We start from the raw sequence: 25,248 nt of genomic DNA, 5'->3' as shown, positions 1-25,248 counted from the left end.
ATGACGAAGGTGATGCTATGCGTGAAGAGATTGGGGTTGGGGGTTTTGCGATTGAGAGAGGCGGTGGTGATTGGTTGTTTCTGGCTTGGGGATTGGGACGAGGAGGCGGTTGTAATGATAGCTCTGGCCGGCGACGTCATGGCCGTGACAATGGTTCGACGACTGGAGGGTGGTGGTGGTTTGGCTGACTGTGATGGCTCCCTGTGGTTGGGGTTTAAATCTGACCACCCTTTTCCATGCCCATGTCTGATTTTCCCAAAAAGATTCAATTTTTTTCTTTGATTGTTTTGTAGTTTGCAATTTGTTTCAGGGGTGCATGTGGGTACATGAATCTGTACAGCAAGGGTTGGGGTGAATTTGCTATTTCTTGGTAAAGAAGAAATAGGTGAAGAAAGGAGGAAGAAGAAGGGATGAAGAAGAGGAATGGTGTTGGGGTGAATTTACTATTAAAAGTACACACGAGCAGATAAAGAAGGGAGGAAGATGGAAGAATGGAGGAAGAAGTGGTGAAGAAGAACCAGAGAGGGGAAAATGCACGAAGAAGAAGAAGAAATAGGGGAGTGAAGGAGAGAGGAACTGGGGTTCGATTAGTTATTGGTTGTTTTGATAAATAATAGAAGAGGAGGTCTCCATTTTCTCCAAGAGTAACTCTACAAACTTACTCTCAATCCTCACCCTCTAATTTATTAAAAATTAACGGTTCAGATGGGTTCTTAAAACCCTCACGTGACTTTCTCAATTAGTTGCCGAGAGAATTTGAGCGCTTCTCTTCTTCCTTCCCCAAATAGACCACCCAATACTCCTTGTTTTGCTTCTCCATCGATCACTAGTGTGCTGTCATTCGGCTTTTAATATTTCAAAATCAGTGAATTTGCTTTTTCCATAGAGTTTTAAAATGGATTTTCATGGCAAATGATTGGGTTGGGAGTTGTTTCCCTTTGTCATTTCCTCAATACGTGTTCTGTTTAATGTTTATCCCCATTTCTCATGGTTAACAATTGCCATTAAAATAAATTACTTTGTAAAGGAATTAGAGACAATTGTTATTATTCATAGAACCTGATGTTGAAAACTCGGTGGTTTCGAGAAGCAAAATTGCATTGGGGGAACTATCAATTCGACAGAGAAAATGAATGATTATGTTTAAGGCAAAACAAGGATGATGGTAGGACAAATCTACAACATGGAACTGGTGGAAGCATAACAGATTTCATACCCAATAGCAGAAAATTGAAACAGAATATAGGGTTTGGTGAGGAGGCATGTTTTCTACCAAAAGGAGAAGAAGATGTCACGTGAGGGAAATTAGTGATTAATCAGGACCATTAAATTTCAATAAATTAGAGGGTGAGGATTGGGAGTAAGTTTGTAGAGTTACTCTTGGAGTAAATGGAGCCCACCTCATAATAGAATCTGGACTAGAATCAAAAAGCTAGCTTGTGGTTTAGTGGTAAGTCATTTGAACTTAGAGTAGAGAACCCGAGTTCAAATCCTCTCCAGGCAACAATTGGACAGAAGCTGACGGCAGGGGCTTATTACTCCATATTATTTTCCCTTTAAGGGTGTATACCAAAGAAATTTTTATTTTGTAGGGGCCCCCAACATATTTAAGCCTCATTTTTATAGAAATTCTAACAATGTTTGTTTTCTCCAAACGTTCAAAACTACTCAAAATATCAAAATATGAGAGACTATTTGACCAACTTTTTCTTCCTTTATGGAGTCGTCATTTCTCGTCAAACACTCATAAAACAACATAAAACACTAAGACGATCCCATGGTGGTCCCAAATTTTACAAAATTATTAAATTTAAATAGTGGTTCATAGTGGATCTCGATTTTAGCAGATCCACCTTAGACGCTGTGAATTACTTATACATGCCTTTTTCTAAAATTCCAATTCCCTTTAACATGTTATTAAAAAATGTGACTTATTTAGCCCTATTCAAAATACGATCACTTGTCACTTAGAAGAATGTTTTTGACTTTTTAGTAAGAGAAAATAGTGGCGTGGATGAGCTATATGAAAAGTAACAATAAATTTACAGAGAATTAATGTAAGCTCCTCATCATGATGGTAAGCTAGGCAGGTTAGGTATATGAAAAATCAATGAGGCCAGGATTGAGGAAGCCATGCATAATTAGGGCTTAGTTGGGTCGGGGCGTGATGGTCTCGGTGGGCCACGTGGAAGCAATTGCAACAAAAGCCCATCATATTCAGATTCCTTCCGCCATTGATCATCTTGGAAGGGCCTGCAACTTGCTCCAAGCTGAGAAGAAGCCACCAAAATGAAGAAGATGATCACTACAATTAGGAAAAGGATCCTCCTGCTGTTAGATAAAGCCATGCCCCTATTATATATATATATATATATATATATATATATATATATATATATATATATATATATGATCCCTTTGTAGTATGTATTAACAATGTAATCGGATGAAATGAAATTTGTTGTTTAATTCTGCTTTTGCCTCTTGTGAGCTTTAATTTGGACGAGAGTTTATTTGCTAGAGAGCTGATGATATTGGTTAGATTTGAGAGATATATGGTTGGTGATGGTAGTGGAACACATGCATGGACATATATATAGGGAGAGGGGGTCGTAAGTTTTATAATTTGGACCAGAGTTGGTATAGTGGTTTTTTAAAACTCGTTTAGCTTGACTCAGCAATTTACGTATTGGTTGAACTTGAATATTGTTTGAAAGTTGAACAATTCAAAATTCTTATACAAATCCTTGCCAGTAAACATGAAAATGATATTGAGTAAACTCATAATAAACGTACGGTATATAATTATTACCATTGTTTTTTTTTTGTTGAAACTAATACCATTCAAAATTATGTGCTAAAACTCAAAATAAAATTAACTAATTTGTAATCAAGATACCTACTTATATATAGTTGTAGTCATGTAGTGGTAAACGGCGTACCTTAGAGGTAGGAAAAATTATTTATTGAAAATTAATGACAGTTACACAGATTATTTGGTGAAGGGATGAAAATAATCATCTCATTTCTATTTCATTATGCATTCATCAGAAAACTACGGTAAGCAAATTAACATTACAGTGGAGATAGAACCATCTTTAATGGAGATCTAAAATAAAGATCTTAAATTAAAATCTAGATTTTGTTAAATTCTATCATTGGAGTTGGAGGTATCTTAGATGGCATGATCATGCCTTAACTCAACAACCTTTAAAAGTTGGCTCTTAAATAAATTAATATTTATTTTTCTCTCATTCAATATATCAGGTACTGTGAGTCCAATTAAAATTAAAAATAAAGTAAGATCCCAAACTATTAGAGTAAAATGTGCATCAGGACTTTATAAGTGTCTTAAATCTTATGTGACAGTCTAGACCAATAAAAGATGAGTTAAGTCCTAAAATAAAATCTCTTATTAAAAAATATTTTAAGTCACTCTTCAGTTTTGTGTTTCTCTATATTTAATCACTATCTACGTGCAGTTAGTTTTTTTTTTAAGTCCCCCATCCGGACAGATCCGATCATGGCTATTATGAAGACCAAGCCGTAATAAAGAAAAAGGAAATTAAAAAAAAATAGCTGATCCCATTCAAGACAAAAACCATTTTCTCCCTTTGATTTTTGAACAAGTAAACAAGACCGAAAGTACTTTTTTCATAAGAAAGAATAAAGTCAAAAAACTCAAATCAATGTAAAATGACATCAAGTCAACGGATGGTCGATATCATACTCAGTTTTTTTTTAAATAATCATACTCAGTTTTTTTAATCCCGCGACAACTCACATCTTGCCGCTTAATTACCATAATCTTATAAGTATTAGTATCCCGTTTAGAAACACAGCTTAATTAGCGCTTATAGTCTATTTTAAAATATTTATTGAAATAAATTAAAAATAAACTATATATAAGCATAAGCTTTTTTTCATAAGCTATCCTGAATAGCTTATGAAAATAAGCTCAGAACAGCTTATGGGCTACAGCCCATAAGCTGTTTGCATAAGCTCTCTCAAACACTAGCATAAGAGCTTATGCTATCAAATAAGCTCAAATAACATCTTCCAAACGGGGCCTTAATGTACCATTCCCATTTTTTTAAAACCCCAAATATGTGGCCGCACTTATGTGGTTGATTTTTATGGTGCTCACTAGGGGGGATCTTTTATGTTTTGGTCCACCCATGCACCAAAGTTCATTACCGTTAGATCTAGGAATATTAGAATATTCATTAATTGAATTGTTTTAGATTGAATGAATGATAAAAGGGTAACAATGTAAATTTATGATCCTTAGTCACACCCCCTCTTCTTCTCTCTCCTTCTGCAAAGGCATGTTAGTGGTACAACCTACCCTTATCTCTCTAGCTGCCGCTGCAGAAGCTACAACGATGGTTTCCTGCGCCATTGTTGGTTCTAATGCGGAGGTTACTATGTGAAGTACACTTTTGTGAAAGAATTGTATGTTTCCTTTTGCTTATGCTCATCTTCTGCTAATATTTCTCTCATTCACTCACCGGTACAAAATCAAAGAAGGAATAATTCTGCTAATCTTTCTCTCATTCACTTGCTCCTGCTCACACCGTGCACGAGATGGCTAATACAGTTTCATACACCCAGAAAGCATTGAGAATTGGATTAATTCAAGAAATTAAAAATATCTTCAAACCCATGTGATGGTGGCAAAACCCACTGACTCACCTAGTTTGAGTGGATGGAGATTTTTTAACGAAGATTGGGAACTAATTCCTCCATGGAATGGTTGAGGTCTGGGGACAAGGATGGCGACAGCCACCGCGAATTGCACAAGGCCAAAACACAGCTGGATAATGTTAAGAATTTAATTTTTTAAATATATTTTTATTTATTGTAAATTAGTAGGGTGCACTGGTGGACCAAAATATAAAATGTCCACCTTAGTGGGCACCGATTTTTGTTACACAAAAATTAAGTTGTGAAACATGAAAAAGTGTGGGATTCACTATCTGGTAGTAAGAAAACATACATATTGTGATTAAGTCAACATTTATTTAGTTTGTATCAATATTTTTTTTATAAATTTTAAATCATATTATTATAATTATTTGTTAATATTTAGACAGTTCCTCTTCAGACAGTTCTCAATTCTTCACCTCCTCTGCATCACCAAAATTTTGTTCCAAGGACAGGTGTCGAAACTTGCACCACCGTTCACTTTATTTGTCGACCATGATCTCCAAATGTCACTCTCCTTATCGTCAATCAGACTCGACGGCTAAAACAATATCGCTCTTTGTTCATCAGCCACGATCTCCAAATTTCACCCTCTCCTTGTCTTCTCTATTTCTCTTTCTCTACCCTTCAATTTCATGATTTTATCTTCTTTTGATGACGACGCGGTGGGTCTCGTCGTAGTGGCTCTTGTACAATGAAAATAAGTGACTTAGTGATTGGGCTCGATCACGACACAAATCTAAGTTTGGTTCGCGTTGAAGATCCCAATTACAGTTGAAATATTGAATCTTCTCTTTTTTTCATTCTCTACCATCAATTTCACGAATTCATCTTCTTTCATTGACAACGCGGTGGGTCTCTACGTGGTTGCTTCGGTACCACAAAAAGGGAGGTGAATCGGTAGTTGGCTAATGATGACGCATATATGGGTTTGTTTTATTTTTCTGGGTTTCGACAATGGTAAATGTGACTCATTTTGGATGGAACAAGAGATGTTGGCTTTGACAGTTACGCGACGGAGTTGGACAAATACACGGTGGCGGACGAAGTGGCGCAGTTGGTGTTCAATGACAAAGTTAATTTGGTGGCGAGCTTAATGGGGAGAGGGCCACCATGGTGATGTTTGAGGGTGTGGTAGAGACTATGAAGCAGTGGTGGTTCGCCACGATTGGTTTTGCGGTTGTAAAGTGTGCGTTTCTAGTGTTTGGTTGCCTAGTACTTTAATTTTTTTTGTTATCCAGGGGTATGTCTCAAGAATCAAGATTTGGAGGTTCAAGATGGATGGAGCATGGATGAAGATGATTCGAACATGAAATAAATTTAGATGAATAACATAAGCAGACTTAAGAACGATATTTTATTAATTCATTAAATCTTCGAACTTTTTAAAATAGTAACAACAAATCCCTCCCTCTTTTTTCAACAAAATAATAAAATTATAACTTAAAATACCACATGACAATAATCTACTGAGTCACTTATTATGGATATCATACCCAAAATAATTTCTGGGTACTAAAAAATTTACAAATCATACAACTATATAATGTCATTGTGTACCCACCAAATGCTCCAAATAAATATAAATCAAACAACTATAAAAGTCTTCTTGAAAACTTTTCATATCCAATAGATTGTGAAATGTGTTGCAAAAAATAAATTTAAATCTTGTAAATTTTCATTACTTAAGTTACTAAAAGTATTGAACGACATAGTAAACCAATTCCTTGTGAACACGACAACTCATTCTGCTAGATGCAAACGATGTTTAACACAAAAAGCAGTAACACATAAACTAAAACCTTTATAAAAAAGGTTTCAGTTACACACCTAATTATAACTAAATTAGGTGTATACACGGTGGCTTCCTCCATCGTTCATCATATCGGCTTTGTGTATGGACGTGACAGCGCAGTTCTTAATTTCTTTTAGCATTCCTCTTGTAACAAAAAAGTAAAAATAAATTAAACTTTTACCAATTAGTTTCTCCCAAAAAAAACATTGTGCTTACAGATTTTTAATAGGAGACAATTATGTTCGAATCAATATCATTCACATTATGATGATGCTACTAAAAATATGAGATGAGAGACTGTTCGAAACTTTTACTCCCTCCATGGAGATGGAGTCATCAATTGTCGTAAGAACCAATAACGAAAGCGTCAAAGCATAAGCCATGTTTCCAAATTAAAAATCAAGTTAAGTAATGTGGGAATCCAATAGCAAAACAAATAAATAGATACAAAAAATTGTGAATAAAAGAATGTTTTTGAGTAATAAAAGAAAATAGTCGCGTGGACGAGAAAAAATTAACAATAGTTTACAAAAAGAATGTAAGCTCCTCATGATGGTAACCTATGTAGGTTAGGTATATGAACATCTTTGTCGTATGCCTGAAAAATCAATGAGGATTGAGGAAGCCATGCATGACTCCAACTGTGCGTGTGCTTATTTAGGGATGTTTTGGGTCAGGGCTTGATGGTCTCGATGGGCCTCGTGGAAGAAACTGCAACAAAAGCCCATCATATTCAGATTCCTTCCTCCATTGATGATCATCTTGCAAGGGCCTGCAACTTTCTCCAAGTTGAGAAGAAGCAACCAAAATGAAGAAGATAATCATTACAACTATCAAAAGAATCCTTCTGTTACACAAAGCCATACCCCCTAAGATCTTACTTTGTTGTATGCGGCGTAACAACGTAATCGAATGAAATGAAGAATAATATTGTTTAATTCTGCTTTTGCCTCTTATATAAGCTTTAATTTGGATGAGAGTTTCTTTGCTAGAGAACTGATGATACTTTGGTTAGATTTGAGAGATGGTGGATGGACTGATGGTGGTGGAATGAACACATGCAGCATGGACATATATATAGAGAGACCGGAGGTGGTGCCGTGGTGGTTTTAAAAACTCGTTTAGCTTGACTCAGCAATACGCTTGGTTTGAAAATTGAACAAATCAAAATTCTTATACAAATCTCATATGCCCTAAACATGAAAAATGATATATGAGTAAACTCATAAATGATATATAATTAAATACCATTATTAATTATGTGTTAAAACTCGAAATAAAGTTAACTAACCTATACCAATATAGTGCTCATAATCTAAGTGGTAAATAGGCTAAATCTTGTAAAGTTATAGTTCAAATCTTGGAATTTTCCGATGTAGCAAAAAAAAAAAATATTCAAATCTTGGAAAATTTATTTTGTTGGAAAAATTACATACAGTTTCCCAAATTGATCAAAGACAAAATGATACTCATTTCTATTTTATTATAATATCTAGGTATACAATGAAAAATCTATGATAAACAATTTGATCAATTTTTCTTAACTATTGTGACTATTATCAACATTTTGATTTTACTGTAGTTTTCAAACGTATCCGGGCCTTAATCATTTTTAAATCCCCCACCCTGATAGATACTCATGGTTATTTAAAACCAAGCCGTAACAGAAAAAAAACGGAAATTAAAAAAATAATAGTTAATCCCAGTGTTATTAAACTCCGCTCGGACCGGCCGGTTCGACCGGTTGGACCGGGAACCGGACCCCTGACCGGTCCGAGCCACACATCCGATCGGCCATGCAACTGACTCGGTATGAACCGCTATAACTCGGCCGGTTTAGTAAAAAAACCGGTGACTCGACCGGGTTTGGTTCGACCGCTACCTCAATCTATTTTTTTTTTTTACGTGAAAACCCATTTGAAGGAAGAAGAAAACTGTATCAAAAAAAAATGGAAGAAGAAACCTGGGTTCTTTTTGCTAGTTTTACAGTGTTGAGTTGAGAAAGAGATCTAAGTTTTCTATCACTCCCCTTATGCCTTCCCTCTCACTCACATTTAATAACACTGAACAAGAGGCATGATTTGGCCGTAGACTTCTCCCTTTGTGGTTTGGAGACTCTTGCTTCACCAGAAATTTGATCTCTGTTATTGATGAATGATGAGGCACCGCACAGCTGCATAACAATTTAGGGTTGTCTTCATTATCAGAATGTAATGGGCCCATATGGTTAAACTTTTACTTTTTTGTCATATTCCTTCACCTTCATTGCACTGTTGCATTTGGGCTTGCGCATAATTCATTTCAATTTGGTCCTGGAACAAACTCCTTTTGGAACAAACTTAAAATTGTATATGTATTGCATATGTAATATCATAATATATTTTGTTATAAAGGATAATACTATTTTTAAAAAATTCAAAATAATATATTTATATTAATATTATGTAAAATAATACATTTATATTCAAAACATTCCTCATTGCTTTTGTGTGTACGGTATTTGTGACATTTTGTTATGGTATTATGAATTTTTAATTTTTTTTTAGTGTCAACCGAGTCAAGCGGTTCAACCAGTGACCCAGTGGTTGAACCATTGACTCATTGACCCAGTGCCTTGACCGAGTCGATCACCGGTCCGAGTCTGATAACACTGGTTAATCCTGTTCAAAACTACACTTTCAAAAAAAACTACAAAAAACCATTTTCTCCCTTTGAACAAGTATACATGACCGAAAGTACTTTTCAGAAGAAAGAATAAAATCAAAAAAGTCAAATCATTGTAAAATGACATAAAGTCAACGGATGGTCAATATCATACTCAGTCCTCTTTTTTTTTTTTTGATAAACATACTCAGTCCTCTTAATCCACCGATATCTAACCACAACAAAACCCATCCTGCCGCGTATCCTTAATTATCATAGTTTTATAAAATTACTACTTTTACTTTTTTATAAACCAAACAAATTAAATTGCAGTAAAAGAGGTATAATGGGGGAAGTGGGGAACTCATATACAAGAAACAAGACTAAGTTATTAAGCACAATAAATTATTCATATACAGAAGATAAGTTAAAACATTTGAGACATGAATTACCATTTTTTCACGGTGTACCCACCAAATATGTGCTGCACTCCAATTCGATCTTTACAACTTTAAATTCACATTAGCTTTTAACTATTACCCCTATATAAGAAGGTTGTTTTGAAGATTTCATGATCATTAAATTGAAATTTCAATTATTTAGGAATAAACTCTGAATTAATCCCTAGTTCCCAGGTGCGTAGCCAGCATTTTGATATGGGGGACCGAGATTGAACGGTGTATATTTTGATACGTTGAACAAAAAATTATTGTGAACAAAAACAAAATTTAAGAGAAATTAATTGCTTCTAATACACTATAATTTTGTCTTACCGTCACTTCCTTCTACTGTGTATCAAACATGCATTATGATTTATAAGAAGAAAAAAATTCACAAACCCTACATATGCAAGATACATAATAAAATTTTATAATTAGAAGACATATATAACTATAACTAGTTTAAGTATAATGTATATTAACTAACTTATAAGTTTTTTTGTAACCGTAAGTAAAAAAAAAAAAAAGAGCAAGAGTGTTTGTCATCTTAAAAAGTGCTAGAAAAAAAAATGATAATCATTCACACTCATTTGAGTTTTTTTTTTTTACAGACTCATTAGTATTTGATCACACTCCAAGAAAGACATGAATAAAAAATATTGAAATGTAAGATATTATAAAAAAATATATGAGGGAAATAATAATATAAAGTGAATAAAAATGTGATGAAAATTAAGTGAAATGTGTATAAATTACAAATAAGAAAAGTAGGACATGATAATGAATGTGATGATATTATTATATATATATATATATATATATATATATATATATATATATATATATATATGTATTAAACGTATCTGTGTGTGTGTAACTGTGACAGTACATATTAATTAGCAATAGCAAGCACTGATACATATATGCAGGTATCAAAATTGAGGAGAGGGAGGGCCATGGCCACCCCTTCCCTCCGCCCCTGCTTGTTCCCTCACGCGTGTCTCACGTGACTTTCTTCAAAGAGCTTGATGACTGGACAAGTCACATGCTTCTTAGGTGACTCTAAAATGGTTCCATGGTGAAGAAGACGATGGAGGAGTGAGATGACCGTTGGAGCCTTTCAGAGTCACGTGAGAAGCATGTGACTTGTCCAGTCATCAAGCTCTCTGAAGAAAGTCACGTGAGACACGCGTGAGGCAGCCACATCAGCTTCTCACGTTAGTTTCTCACGGAAGGCAAACGGCAGACCCAAAGTGTAACGACATGTATAGTTGGAGGACGTTTTTTTGCTAATTTTGAAGTCTGAGGACGATTTTCGCAAGAAAGCAATAGTTGGGAGACCAAAAGTGCAATTAAGCCTAAATTATATACCCAAACCTATCTCACTAGGCCCAATTCCAAAGCCTATAAAAAGAGCTCCGGATATTCAAATTTAGGTGTCACCCACCATGTCATCTATAACAACTTTTTTGATATCGCAAGTTCAGAAGCATCTTCTAATGTTGTCTTTACACCACTTTTTCACCTCCACCTTAATAAATAAGGAGAAATGATAGAAATGAGTGATATAATATGTGATGTACCAGAAAATAGAGAGAGATAGAAAAGTGTGAAAATGAGATGTAAGAGAAAGTGAAGTGCGAATGTATCATTACTCAATGTAATAAACTTATGCTAATTTAATGTTAAACTTTCAAAATTACCCTTCTTATATTATGTGTAAGTGGCTTAGAAAATTGTAATTAGTTTTGACGAGTGAGATGAGAGAGAATATAATGCTTGTGAGCTGCACATTTCACTAATTCAAAATTATTAAGGGTAATAGTGTCAAAATAATTAATATAACACAAGTTCCAATTTGGTTCTTATAAAAAAAACCAAGATAAACACCTCATTTGATTTTTATAAATAGAACCGAAGGTAGCTCCGGTCCTATTTCTTATAAATATGACCGAATATAGCTTCGATCTTTTTTTTATAGGCCAAAGTTAGTGGTTAATTGTTAGTAAATTAGTTCATTCGCTAGGATTCGAACCCTAACCCTTCACCCTGAAAATCCCTTCATTCCCTTAGCTCCTGTCCTATTTATAAGAGCCAAAAAAACTACCTCACATAGTTTTAAGAAAACAAGTTAAAGTAGTTAAATTTATTCTAAATTAATACTCCCTCCATTCCTTTTTATCTGTCCACTTTAGGTGTGGCACATAGATTAAGAGTGTAGTTAATTTTGTTGATTTTTAGAAAAGTTACATATGTTTTTTCTGTTTTACCCTTTAAGTTGTATGTTATCTCTCTTCATTTACTAGTCTGACAAGGACATTATTTGGTAAAACATCATTAAATGCTCTCTTGAAATGCTAAGTAGACAGTTAAATAGGAACAAACAAATTTCTTTAAAGTGGACAGTTAAATAGGAACGGAGGAAGTATTAAACTTCCAAAATTACTCGTCATATCATGTGTATGTGGTATAGGAAAGTGTAATTATTTTTAGATCAGTGGAGGCTAATTTATCTAACATATTGGATATGGTAAAGCTGAAATCCTGGCAATGGTGTAATGCAGGTCTGGGAGGTTTTAGAAATTCACTATTTGAATGGTTTACAAGTCCCATGATGTGTATCCAAAATTGTTAGCAGTGAAAGGGCCGTGGTGGCTTACAATTCACTATTTCTTTACTACTATTGATTTGGGAGCTGCGTCCAAGGAAATGTGGTGATTGAATGGTGCTCGCTGCTGCTGTGCTCAGGTTCCTCTCAATTGTGAGCTGCTTAGTTGACTGAAGCATTTACTGGATGGTCCAACCATGTTACTAGTTAGTGGCAGAGGGTACTAGCTAAGGATATACTTTGTTAGAGTAATTAAGGATATACTTTGATATAGTTGAGTCAGTACAAGTTTCATGTTGGTTTCTGTTAGTTTCTATTGTTAGGCTATTTCCTGTATTCTCGTTTTCCTTTTGTTTGTATTCGGGTTGGAGTACCCCTTGTACTCTGATATCTAATACAATTTTGCTTATCCAAAAAAAAAAAAGTTTCTATGAGAGAGAATATAATTAATGAGCTGCCTATTTTACTAGTTCAAAATTATTAAGAACAATAATGTCAAAAAAATAATTGATACTCCCTCCGTTCCTTATTATAAGGTCAATTTTGAGTGTTTTTCTTGTTCCTAAATATAAGTCCATTTACAATATCAATGGAGCATTAATTATTTTTTCCCAAAACTATCCTCATATTTAATATGAAAGAGACAATGAGATTTTGAAATAATAACTTGGAGAGAGAAATTTATAAGAAATTAAATAAGGTTAATCTAGGAAAGTGAATAAATTCTTTTACAAATTTATTACTTGTAACTACTTTTCTTAATCTAAGAGAATTGGGTAAAATGAACTTATAAATGGGAACGGAGGGAGTATCACACAAGCTTTAATTTAGTTCTTATGAAAAAGACCAAAATAAACATCTCATTTAGTTCTTATAAATAGGAAGGGATGATTTAGTATATTCACATATAATCACTCATTTGGGAAGGAGCTTGGCTAGGTTGGAGTCTATTAGAGAACTTGGTAAGGAAGATGTGTGGAAAGTTTGAGTGGTAAAATTGACTACCATTTGAAAATTAATAAAGTTTGGAACAAGAAAGTAACTAACCAGTCACAAAGAGCCTTTGTTGGAACAATTTCCTTAGAGCAACTCCAACCCCAAAATTCTTATCTGGTTTCTTAACACACTATTCAGCACTATTCAGCACTATTCCTGTGGGCCCTGTCTGCCACATCAGACTTAAGAAACTCCTAAGAAACTGAAGCAGATTTTGCTCCAACCCATGGTTTCTTAAATTACTATTTGAAGGGTCCCACCCGTGTCCCACCATACAACATAAATTAATAATATTTATTTTCACTCAATTTAGATTTAAAATTTAATACTAAATCAATACTTCAACTTAAAAATAATTTAATTAAAATTAATACGAATTTAATTTAAATTTAATTTTACTTAATATTTAAAACAATTAAATTTAAATATCGGCATGCTAACTTGAAACAAAAATAAAAAAGTACATTGTGTTATTTCTAGCAAAAACAATTTTATTGAATGATAGAAATAAAGACGAAAGAAAATACATGACAATGAAAAATAAGCAACAATACATTTGAAATGAAATACATAATAACACTTGAAGGTTAATTTTCATTATTCTCGTTTTCGGGAAGCTGCCAAATATGCTCCACCAAGTCTGCTTGAAGCTGGTGATGAATTGACCTATCAATTTGATGTGCTCTTCTTTCCAAGATATTTCTAAAAGCGGGAATAGGACCACTTACTACTTCAGCATCCAATATGTCATTATTGATCTGATCATAAACAAAATTACCTCGGTACGTGTTGCGCTCATCTTCAACAATCATGTTGTGCAATATGATGCAAGCATACATTATTGACTTCATCTCATTCGGATGCCAAAAGCGTGATGGACCACGAACTATTGCAAACCGAGATTGGAGAACGCCGAATGCACGTTCAACGTCCTTTCTTGCTCCTTCTTGTCTTTTCGCAAATTTTTGCCTTTTTTCTCCTTGCGGCATTGGGATGGTCTTCACAAATGTAGCCCACGGGGGATAGATACCGTCTGCTAGATAGTATCCCATGTTATACATTGTTCCATTCACGCTAAAGTTCACCATGGGAGCATTTCCACTCAAAACCTCATTAAAAACCAGAGATTGATTTAGCACATTAATGTCATTGTTAGAACCTGCAATGCCAAAAAATGCATGCCAAATCCACAAGTCTTGTGATGCCACTGCTTCAAGCATGATTGTGGGCTTTCCATGATCACCTCGGGTGAATTGACCTTTCCACGCAACTGGACAATTCTTCCATTCCCAATGCATACAATCAATAGAACCCAACATACCTGGAAATCCACGATACTCGCCCCATTGAAGTAAGCGGGTAATGTCTTCCTGGTTCGGGCGCCTCAAGTATGTTTCACCAAATACTGCACACACACCTTCCACAAAATTCTTTAAGCACTCAATTGCAGTACTTTCACCAATTCGAACGTACTCGTCAACACTGTCAGCAGGTGATCCGTACGCCAACATACGAATAGCGGCGGTGCACTTTTGTAATGGTGACAGGCCTTGTCTTCCAACTGCATCGACAGACATTAAAAAGTACGGGTCATGAGACCCAAAGGCCCCTACAATTCTGAGGAACACATGCTTTCGCATTCGAAACCTTCGTCGGAAAAGCTCTTCCGTGTACACAGGATTTTCGGAGAAGTAGTCATTCCACAACCGCTCGTTCCCAGCTTCACGATCTCTCTCTATCACCTTTCTTGTTCGCTTGGGCCTAACGGTGTTGGCACGTCGTTGATAAAACTCCATCTCCTCCTGCATCATATCTTCTATAGTCGTGTCATTGATAAGTTCGTCAATGACAACGTCGTAAATGTCCAAGTCGGCCATATTGTTTGGATCCATTCTATGACACAATGAGAAACTATCAGTGTAATTGGATAGGAGGAAGACAATATGAGAGGACAAAACAACTCTTGAATGTTGAGATGAATGAAATATGACATGTATAAATAAGAGAAACAACAACGGCTATATTCTCCAACGGCTATATTCCCCAACGGCTATATTCCCCAACGGCTATATTCTCGAACGACTATATTCCCCAACGACTATATAGAACACATAAGTAGAAACGCAGTACACATTAAGAAAAATTCGAATACTGAAATTACAACATTAATGCAGAATACATAAGTAGAAATGCTAAAATTACAACACTAATGCAATACACATAAGTAGAAATGCTAAAATTACAACACTAATGCAGAATCAATAAGTAGAAATGCTAAAATCACAACATTGGCACACGCTAAGAAAGACAACAACAAGAATTAAGACATTCCTAGTTCTTTCATGGCGAATTCAACTAGGCGCTGATGCGTTGCTAACTGCACCTCATTCATTTCAGATGTGTCCTCCATAAGGATATCTTTGTATTCCTTCAATAACCGCGCCTTTTGAAGTTTGTTTTTTTCCTTTTTCACCTCCAGTTCTTCAGTCTTGAGCTTCTCAAAACTCGCAAGGAATCCCAGTTTAGCTTTCCCGATGGCTATCATCTCGGAGTTAGGAACATAATCGAGATCACTTGAAGCTGTGTCTCCTACTTTGGCCTTCCTTTTCTGGTTCTTTTTTCCCAACGGGCGGGTTGCTGGTTGTGTGGCCTCATATTCGTCGCCCTCAATTGATGCACTCCGGTCAGACGATGTTGCATACACCCCATCTCCTGACTTCTTCTGCCTCGTTGAACTGGTTGTCATAAATGTTCCCTTCCACTTTGGTTCATCCTTCACCAACCGCCATTCATTCTCATGTTTGAAATCTTTACCCGTATCTACATGATATAATTGATGCGCCGTAGCCATGATGTCCTTATCTGAGTGTCCACTTTTCCAATGATTGACGGCTTTAGTGTGGCAACCGACAAATTTTTGAAGATCAGCATTCAATTTATTAAAATGAGATTTCAGGGATAACCATGTCCTCGAAGGAGAGGCATCGTCGCGGTACTCCTCATATTGGGCTCGAATCTTATTCCAGAACAAATCTGACTTTTGCTCATTTCCCACGACCCGATCGGTAGAAACGTTGAGCCATGATTGAAGAAGAAGTATATTATCTTTACCACTCCATTTGGTGCGTTTCTTTCCGGATTCTTCAAGATCAATATCATCTAGACCCCGTTGAGTAGAAAATTCAGGCTCATCGGGCATAGCCTCACATTGTGTACTTGAGACTTTTGAACTACTGCTGCTACCAGTAGGAGGTGCTCGGTATTGTGGTGGATACATGCAATATTGTGGATTGTTTGGATAAGACATTTGTGGTGGATATGGTCCCATTTGACCCTGAGGTTGGTTTTGATGGTAGAACGATTGTGGAAACATTTGATACGAAGGATTTTGAACATTACCACCGGTGTGAGGAGGTTGGTTTTGAGGGTGACACATCTGCGGATGTTGGCTTTGTGGTTGATACATTTGCGGATGTGGGTTTTGTTGTTGGAACATCGGCATAGGTTGGCTTTGCGGGCGAATCATCTGCGAATGTTGGTTTTGTTGTTGGAACACCATCATAGGTTGGCTTTGCGGGTGAATCATCTGCGGAGATTGGTTTTGTGGCGGAAACATAGGCGAAGGTTGCAAACCTTCACTTGTAGGAGGTGTTTCATTGTCGAGCAGTGGATAGTATTGCTCATAAGGATTAGACATTTTGAGAAATTTGAGAATTTTTGGACAAGAGAGAAATTGTGGGAGTAAATGCTAGTGTTTCAAATGCTAGTGTATAAGGTAAAGAAGCTGGGAATTGAAGGTTAAATAGTGGTTTGGGCCAATGAATGCGATACTTGTTGTTGCTAATACTATATATAAGGTAAATATGCTGAGAATTGAAAAAAACGGTAAGAAAACCGGTCAAACCGGTCAATTCAAAAAAATTTAAAAAAAAAAGCCCAAACGGGCAGAAAACCGGCTCCAGCCGGTCTAAACCGGTCTGGACCGGTCCATAACGGTGGGATGACCGGCTCAGCCGGTCACCCACTATAAATACATTTTCTTTTCTCCCATCTTCAGAACCCTAGCCGCTCCTCACCCTCACCCTTCTTCCTCCTAACCCTCAAGCTCTCTCCTTCACCTTCTTCTTCCTCAAGCCCCTCCAAACGACCTCCACCGGCAACAAACACCCACCACCGCCATCTCCACCTCTGTCCCTCCTCTCTATCTCTCTCACCCACTCGCTCTCTCTTTCTCCTCTCCTGTTCCTGTTCGCGATCTCCTCTCTCGGTCTCACTCACGCTCGCAGGAAGAAGAAGAGTCACGATCCACCTCAAAAAGCCAGGCTCCGCCACAATCCGCCGCCAAACAGCCATGCTCCAGGCCTAACGCCCCCAACCCGCCACCCTCCGGCCACGATCCGGCAACCACCGGCCTTGTTTCATCGTATCAAGGCCTTCAATCTCACAAAGAAGCTTCCTTTCCTCACATGCAAAGTGATCTGAGGTGAGTTCGTGTTGTTTTCTCTTTGTTTTGTTGATTTTCGTTTGTTCATGACCCTTCTATTGAAACTCTCTCATCTCCCTTTGCAGATCAGAGCTTCTGAGTCAAGATTTGGATTATGATTTTTGTTTTGTTTTTTTTTTCATGTAAATTTTAACCTCTGGTCTGTAAATTTGAGGTTCTGTTCATGTAAATTTATTGCAAAAAAATTATGTTCATGTTCAATTTCATCTTCTTGCCTTCTGTTTTCCATTCTGTTGTTTTCCCACTGAAATCAGTTGGGTTTCGGTGAGAGAAAATATCATTTTTTAACTTAAGAAACCAAAAAGCATAGTTGCTTGCAGAAGCAACCATGCACTGTAGCTAAGAAACTGAACCTGCCTTTTCAGCAAGCTCCAATGCTGAAAAAAATAAGAAACCGTATCTTAGCAACTCCAGCTGGGTTAAGAAACCAGCGTTGGAGTTGCTCTTAGATTAACACGCTTTTGCCGTCCCTGCATTGAATCATCCAACTCCAAGTCTTCTTCTTGGGAAATAAAGATGCTACAAAGCAAACACTTGAATGCTCTTCTCTGAGTTTTACTTCTTATTTCCAAAGGACAACCAATATGGCTGTTATTCTTACCTGTGTTTTCTGTTCCTTTCTCTTAATCATTTTCACATTTCAAGCCAACGCCGCAAACAACACACAAAACTTTCACTACTTCTGTGATTTTAATAACAGGGGTAACTTCACAGCCAACAGCACCTACCACACCAACCTCAACACCCTTTTGTCCACTCTCACTTCCAACACAGAAATTAACTACAGTTTCTATAATTTCTCAAATGGTGGTGAAAACAGTACTAACAAAGTAAACGCCATTGGACTGTGTAGAGGTGATGTTGCCCCAGGTAAACAGTACTAACAAGCTTTTCAATTTTTGTTTTCTTACGTGTAGTACCTATGTGTGTGAGCTATAAAATTCATGTGCGCCATGTCATTTTTTTTTATCTTAGCCCACATAATCAAGGTTGTCAAACTCGAGAGTCTAAGTAGACTCGTTTTGGGAGGTAAATTCATTTTGCCGAGTTAACTCGTAGACTCGTCTACCAAAAAAAAAACTTGTCATTGTTTATTAAGACCACCAAGGAGACATTAACCAAATAAATTCAACACCCAACTTCATAATAAAACATACTCCCTCCGTCCCTAATTATAAGCTAAAGTTGTAAAAATCACACTTAATAAGAAAGCCTTAATTGATGCATTGGTTTTCAAAAAAAATGTACAACTTTCTATGTTTACCCCTATTTATGATAACACTTTTTCATCATTGTACTACTAATGGTGGTGCTCCACTACCAATAAATGCAAGGGTGAATATGGAAAGAAATATTAACTTTTGCAAGGTTAGCTTATATTTAGTGACACAAAAAAAGTCTCAATGTTAGCTTATAATTAAGGACGGAGGGAGTAGTTCAATATTCTTTTTGAAATGAAAAAGACTCAAATGAATGAAAAATGAATTGAAAAAATAATAGACCAAAACTGATAGTAAGTTTGGCTCAGTAAACTGGTTTGATCAAGTCAACATATTTTCTCATGTTCTAAGCAAGGAGAAGGCCACTTGAGGTCAGAACTCTGAGAAAATGAGAGAAGAAACTTGATATGGACCCCAAATTACCCTTTTAATTTTGAGATTTAGTACAAAATCCAATTTCCTCCTTGACTCGTAAACTCGGAGTAAACTCGCGAGTTTGTACGAGTCTACCGAGTCTGACACGAGTTTTCTCGAGTCAAGGAAATTTTGAGTTTACCTGCGAGTTAACTCGTTTTTGGCACCTAGAAACGTAGACTCGTACAAGTTTACGAGTTAACTCGCGAGTTTGACAACACTGCACATAATCTCAAATTTCTGCTTCCGCCACTGCAGATGAGTGCCGCAGTTGCCTCAGCAGTTCAAAAGCCAATCTCACACAACTTTGTCCAAACCAGAAAGAGGCGATTGGGTGGTATGAAGATGAGAAATGCATGCTGCGCTACTCAGACCGACCAATATTTCACAATATGGAAGATGTCCCCGGATACTATGCCCATAACATGATGAACGCAACCAATTTGAATGAGTTCAATGTAGTGGTGAGGAAATTGCTGGAGAATTTAACAAGCAAAGCTGCATCAGGAGACTCTCATCTGAAATATGCTGCATCAAGGGCACCAAGTCCTGATTCTCAGACCATTTATGGTCTGGTGCAGTGCACTCCTGATTTGGATGAGACACAATGCAATGCTTGCTTGATTGAGTCTATCGCGCAAATGGACAAAGATTGTTGTAGAGACAAGATTGGTGGCAGAGTGGTGAGGCCAAGCTGTTATATGAGATATGAAACCAATTTCCTATTCTATGGACTAACAGCTACACCTGCACCTGCACCGCTACCACAGCCACCTCACCCATCAACCACCACCACCACTAGTAACAACACTACTTCACCAGGTATACTTGTCAAGTTGACTTCATGATCCAGCTTTTACATCCATGACACAACTTTGAACTTTTTCTTCTGTGTGGTTTTGTCTTCCTTTTTCATCTCATGGAGGAATAAATAAATAAATTTTACATAGTGTTTGGTCGGAGGAGAATGAATAAAAACGGAGAGCTTTTTGTGAAATCATGAGATTTCTAACTGTATTCTACTAATGTGTTCGTATTCAATTCCAGTTAGTAGTTGTCAAGTTAGTTTCCCTTTACTGTTAAGTAGTTATAGCCCTTTTGTTACTAGAAGTGAAAGTTAGTTTTTCTACTTCTATATAAGAGAAAAGTGTAAACAGTTAAACACTAATGAAGAACACAAGTTATTTTCCATTTTTCTCTCCTTTACTGTGATACTTTTCATAGTTTTGTTAAACTTGTCTTGTTTGGTTCAATTTCTAAGGGGAGGGGAATGGCAAAACCACTTGTAATTCAATTTGTCTCCATTCTGAAAGTGGGGGATTTAGAAGGGAAATATTTCATTAGACAAAAATGGCATTCCTCTGTTTTAAAACTCTTTTAAAAGTAAGGGTAACTAAAGTAAATTTGTTTTCAATAAGTTAAAATCACTCTCCTCCCCTCAATCAAAATCTCTCCTCTTCCCTCTGTTAAACCAAAACACACCCTTAATGGAGGGGGGATTTTAGTTGATTCTGATGAAACTTATGATTTATGAGGTAGATTTTTTCCAAAAATTGTGTTTGTGCAGGAAGAAGCAACAAAACTCTCACTGTCATCGCCATAGTTGTACCAATTGTTGCTGCTATGGTGCTGCTCACTTTTATCTGCATCTATTTAAGTGCGAGGAAGCCGACGAGAAAGATTGAAAGTAAGTAGTACTAACTAGTGTTTTCCCCTCAATCCAGGACATGAGTTATTGTTAAATAACATGACACAATTGGACTTGTGAAACATGTAATGAGACATCGAACGAGAACAGAGGATCTTAGTTCATATGTAAGAGAAAGATTCCATTTTTGCAAGTAGAAAATGAAATAATGCCTTTCTCAGCAATTCAAAGGATGCTTTACTCTATTAACGACTAGGACTAACTGATAAGGGAAAAGGAACAAAAGATGCAAATAATCATTGTGTGATCATGTGATGGTTTCACACTAAGAAATTATATCTAGCTATGCTAGTTTTAAACTGCACTGAATTCTGCATATTTAGTATGGTTAGAGAAGCCGAGAAGGTTTTGTTGTAGTCATAAAATGTGAAAAATGTACTGATTTGAAGCCATTCCCTAGGTGAAGCTCAAGAAGATGATGATGATATCGATGAAATTGAAATTTCTGAGCCATTGCAATTCAACTTCAGCACCATAAAAGATGCTACAGAGTACAGACGACTTTTCTAATTCTAATAAACTTGGACAAGGTGGATTTGGAGCTGTATACAGGGTAAATTAACATTGTAAAATATCATGACTTCACCAAAATATGATATTTTCAGATAGTTGCGGAGAATTTACTATTCTTAACTGATATGCTTTCAGGGTAGGCTTGCCAATGGACAAGAGATTGCTGTCAAAAGGCTGTCAAGGAATTCTGCACAAGCAGATCTAGAATTTAGGAATGAAGTACTTTTAGGGGCTAAACTTCAGCATCGAAATTTAGTTAGACTACTTGGATTCTGTCTGAAAAAAAGGGAAAGGCTACTTGTCTATGAATTTTTTCCTAACAAAAGTCTTGACTACTTCATATTTGGTAGGTTTGAATGTATATGTTTAGTGCGTATATGTAAACTCGTTCGGAAACCAAGGTGAAGTCAAAATTATGGCGGACTGAAGTAAAAGCTAAAGGAAATTGCTTCACCATAATTTTGACTTCACCATGATTTTCCCGTGAGTTTCCAAACCTGCACTAAATTGAACTATACCTCTTACACTTCAGTTGTGTTTTTGTCCACAATTAACCATCTCAGAGACACTTTTTCCATACAAAAACTAGTGCTAGTAGCTTTTTCCATATCACTTCTCCCCCTACATAAAAGTCTACTCAAGTTTCGAAATATACAGTAAGCTGAATTACATACTTCTGATATTCACATTTGGGGGTATATGCAGATCAAACCAAGAGAGCACAATTATATTGGGAAATGCGCTACAAAATCATTGCAGGTATTGCTCGAGGCATTCTTTACCTTCACGAGGATTCTCGACTACGCATAATCCATCGTGATCTAAAAGCAAGCAACATACTGTTAGACGATGAGATGAATCCTAAGATATCCGATTTTGGCATGGCAAGACTATTTGTTGTGGATCAAACTCAAGAAAATACAAATAGAATTGTTGGAACCTAGTAAGTATTCAAATGAAGCATTTGCTGATATTGATATCATTGAGCTTAGCATCTGAAAACTTGAAGATAATTGTGAAAATATTTTGATTGATTAAGCTCGTCCATTGTTATCCAGTGGCTATATGGCACCTGAATATGCAATGCACGGACAGTTTTCAGTGAAGTCAGATGTCTTTAGTTTTGGTGTGCTAGTTCTTGAGATTGTAAGTGGGCAAAAAAATAGCAGCATTCATCATGGGGAGAATATAGAGGATCTAGTGAGCTTTGTAAGTCATTTTCTTCTTCTCATCATTTATTTTTCTTGTGTTCAGAAGTATGGAACTAAATGAATTGTTAGTTTTTCAACATTCCTTTAGAAGGGAAACCTAACTTATAGTCATTGCTATTGAGCAAATTCCTGCAGGCATGGAAAAACTGGAGGGATGGATCAGCTACAAATATTATAGATCTGGCATTAAGCAGTGATTCCCGAAATGAGATGATACGATGCATCCACATTGGGTTACTCTGTGTTCAAGATAACGTTGCTAGCAGGCCAACCATGGCTTCTGTTGTCCTGATGCTTAATAGTTACTCTGTCACTCTTCCAGTGCCTACAGAACCTGCATTTTATGTGGATAGTAGAACTGAAAACCTTCCAGACATGCAGTCATGGGAGTATAGTTCAGCTCAAGGTTCAGTCAGTGAGGCTTCAATTACAGAGCTACATGCTCGCTAGATTTTGATCATAATGGCGATAGCCATAAACATGATCGATTCAGAATAAAGATATTCAGTTCTCAACCAAATTAAAATGTCTAGGACCATATGTAAGTTTTTTCTTTGTTTATATAAACCAAATACCACCCCCTATTTAGGTGTCTACATTCAAATTTAAAATGAGAAAGGAAGAAAATATAGAAGTGATAGATATGATTATGATGTGTAGGATATCAAGAGAGAGTTTGAGAGAAAATGGGGTATATGTGAAGTTTGTGTACTGTTGAGGTGTTACTTTAAATATCATAATTGTTGTAAAAAGATGACTTGCAAAGCTCACTAGATCCTCTATATTGAATACCAGAGAATGAAATGGGAATTTTTCTATCTTCCTTGTATTATTTACTACCTGCCCCTGACATATGAGATGGTAAATACATTAGCAGATAGAAAAATTCCCACTGTATCATCTCAGTGAATTTGCTATAATTATATTCTCAAATTCCCATTGTCTTAGAATAAATTTCTCATAATGGGCCAATATTGTCAACGGCGGATTGCAGAAAATAGTGGAAAGCCAAAAATCCGCTATGTCAAGCTCGCAAAGCAGAAAATAGCATAAAATAGCGGTTAGCAGTGAGCCCTTGGAGCGCTACGCTAAAGCACTATGGCACCGTGATATCCACTATTTGACAACACTGTAATGGGCTCATTAATAAAAGCTCAACTAACCTCAGACGTTAGACGTTGCTCGGAATGTCGATACCCTGATAGCTTTCCATGAATATAATCTTTACCAGAAATAAATTTGTGATCATGGAATGAAGGCTTTTCACCACTGTTTCCATCACCACGTTCATCATCATTGCATCCGGTTAAGATTTGGCTCATTATATTTTGGGCTAAAATCTTAGTTTATTAGGATTTGATTTAATGTGGATTGTAAAAGGTTTTAAGAGATTGTTATAGGATTTATTAGGATTTTATTGTGAAATAGAGATCAATAGAATCCACTATAAATAGGATAACAATGTAACCCTAAAAGTTGTACTTGGAACCACATGCTTCATGCCACAAGTAATACAAATGAGCTATAGCTACTCTATAGCCGCAAAGGTAGGCAATTAGGCCGAACTGCGTGACCAAAGATGTTGTGTGCTTTATCTGTGATTTCTCGCTCTACTACTTCGTGCAATCGAGGTGCTTGAATCCCCTACAAGTGGTATCAGAGCCGATGGTTCGTGGGACCATGGTAACGACTGGACAACTTCCGCAGAGGGGCCGATGCATATGGTTAAAAATTATGATGTTGGAATGATAATACCTTGGTATGATTATAATATCTGGAGATGGCTATGTTTTCCTTCTAACATTGATCTTTCACTAAAAGATGATTTGTTCCTTTCAAGGAATGATGTTTCGTTAAGAAACATGTTTATTGTCTCCTTGGGGAGATGGTGATGTTTTCTTGGGAAAACATTGGTCTTTAACCATAAGATGTTTTGTTCCTTTTTAAGGAACGATGTTTAATATAAAACATGTTTACTGTCTCCTTTGGGGAGATGTTGATGTTTCATGTGAAATGTGAAACATGATTATTTATTTTCTCCTTGGGGAGATGTTGATGTTTTCTTGTTGGAAAAACATTGATCTTTCATTTGAAAGATGTTGGTTTCCTATATGGAAATGATGTTTCATGAGAAACATGTTTGTAATCTCTTGGTGAGATTGATTGTGTTTTGTTGGAAAGACACAATGTGGATCTATACACGATAGCATGAAAATGATGATCACATACTATGCTATGTTGTGTACCTACACTGCACACTTGTGTTATGATCATGTTAATGAGATTGTTGGTTATGTAGTTATAGGTGAACTAAACTTGGAATAGTTTATCTTTGCTTATGGTTCTTAGCTAATGATTTTGTTGGCTGTGATGGTCATGTATTTTATGGTGATTATATCAGGTTGTTTATGTGGCCACAGTTGTTCAACTCAAGAGTCATTTTCAAAAATGAATTTGTAAATAAATAAAACTCAATCAATATCGCCCAA

General features: G+C 36.3%; 1 pseudogene; it reads left to right on the top strand.

Annotated features, from left to right (window-relative positions):
- Positions 1-23,598, top strand: LOC130719642 (cysteine-rich receptor-like protein kinase 10; annotated as a pseudogene).
- Positions 23,599-25,248: the final 1,650 nt, after the last annotated feature.

The sequence above is a fragment of the Lotus japonicus genome, chromosome 5 (genome assembly GCF_012489685.1).
Source record: "Lotus japonicus ecotype B-129 chromosome 5, LjGifu_v1.2".
Classification (NCBI taxonomy): domain Eukaryota; kingdom Viridiplantae; phylum Streptophyta; class Magnoliopsida; order Fabales; family Fabaceae; genus Lotus; species Lotus japonicus.
Note: the sequence above shows the minus strand (reverse complement) of the source record. Positions and strands in the feature narration are given on the sequence as shown.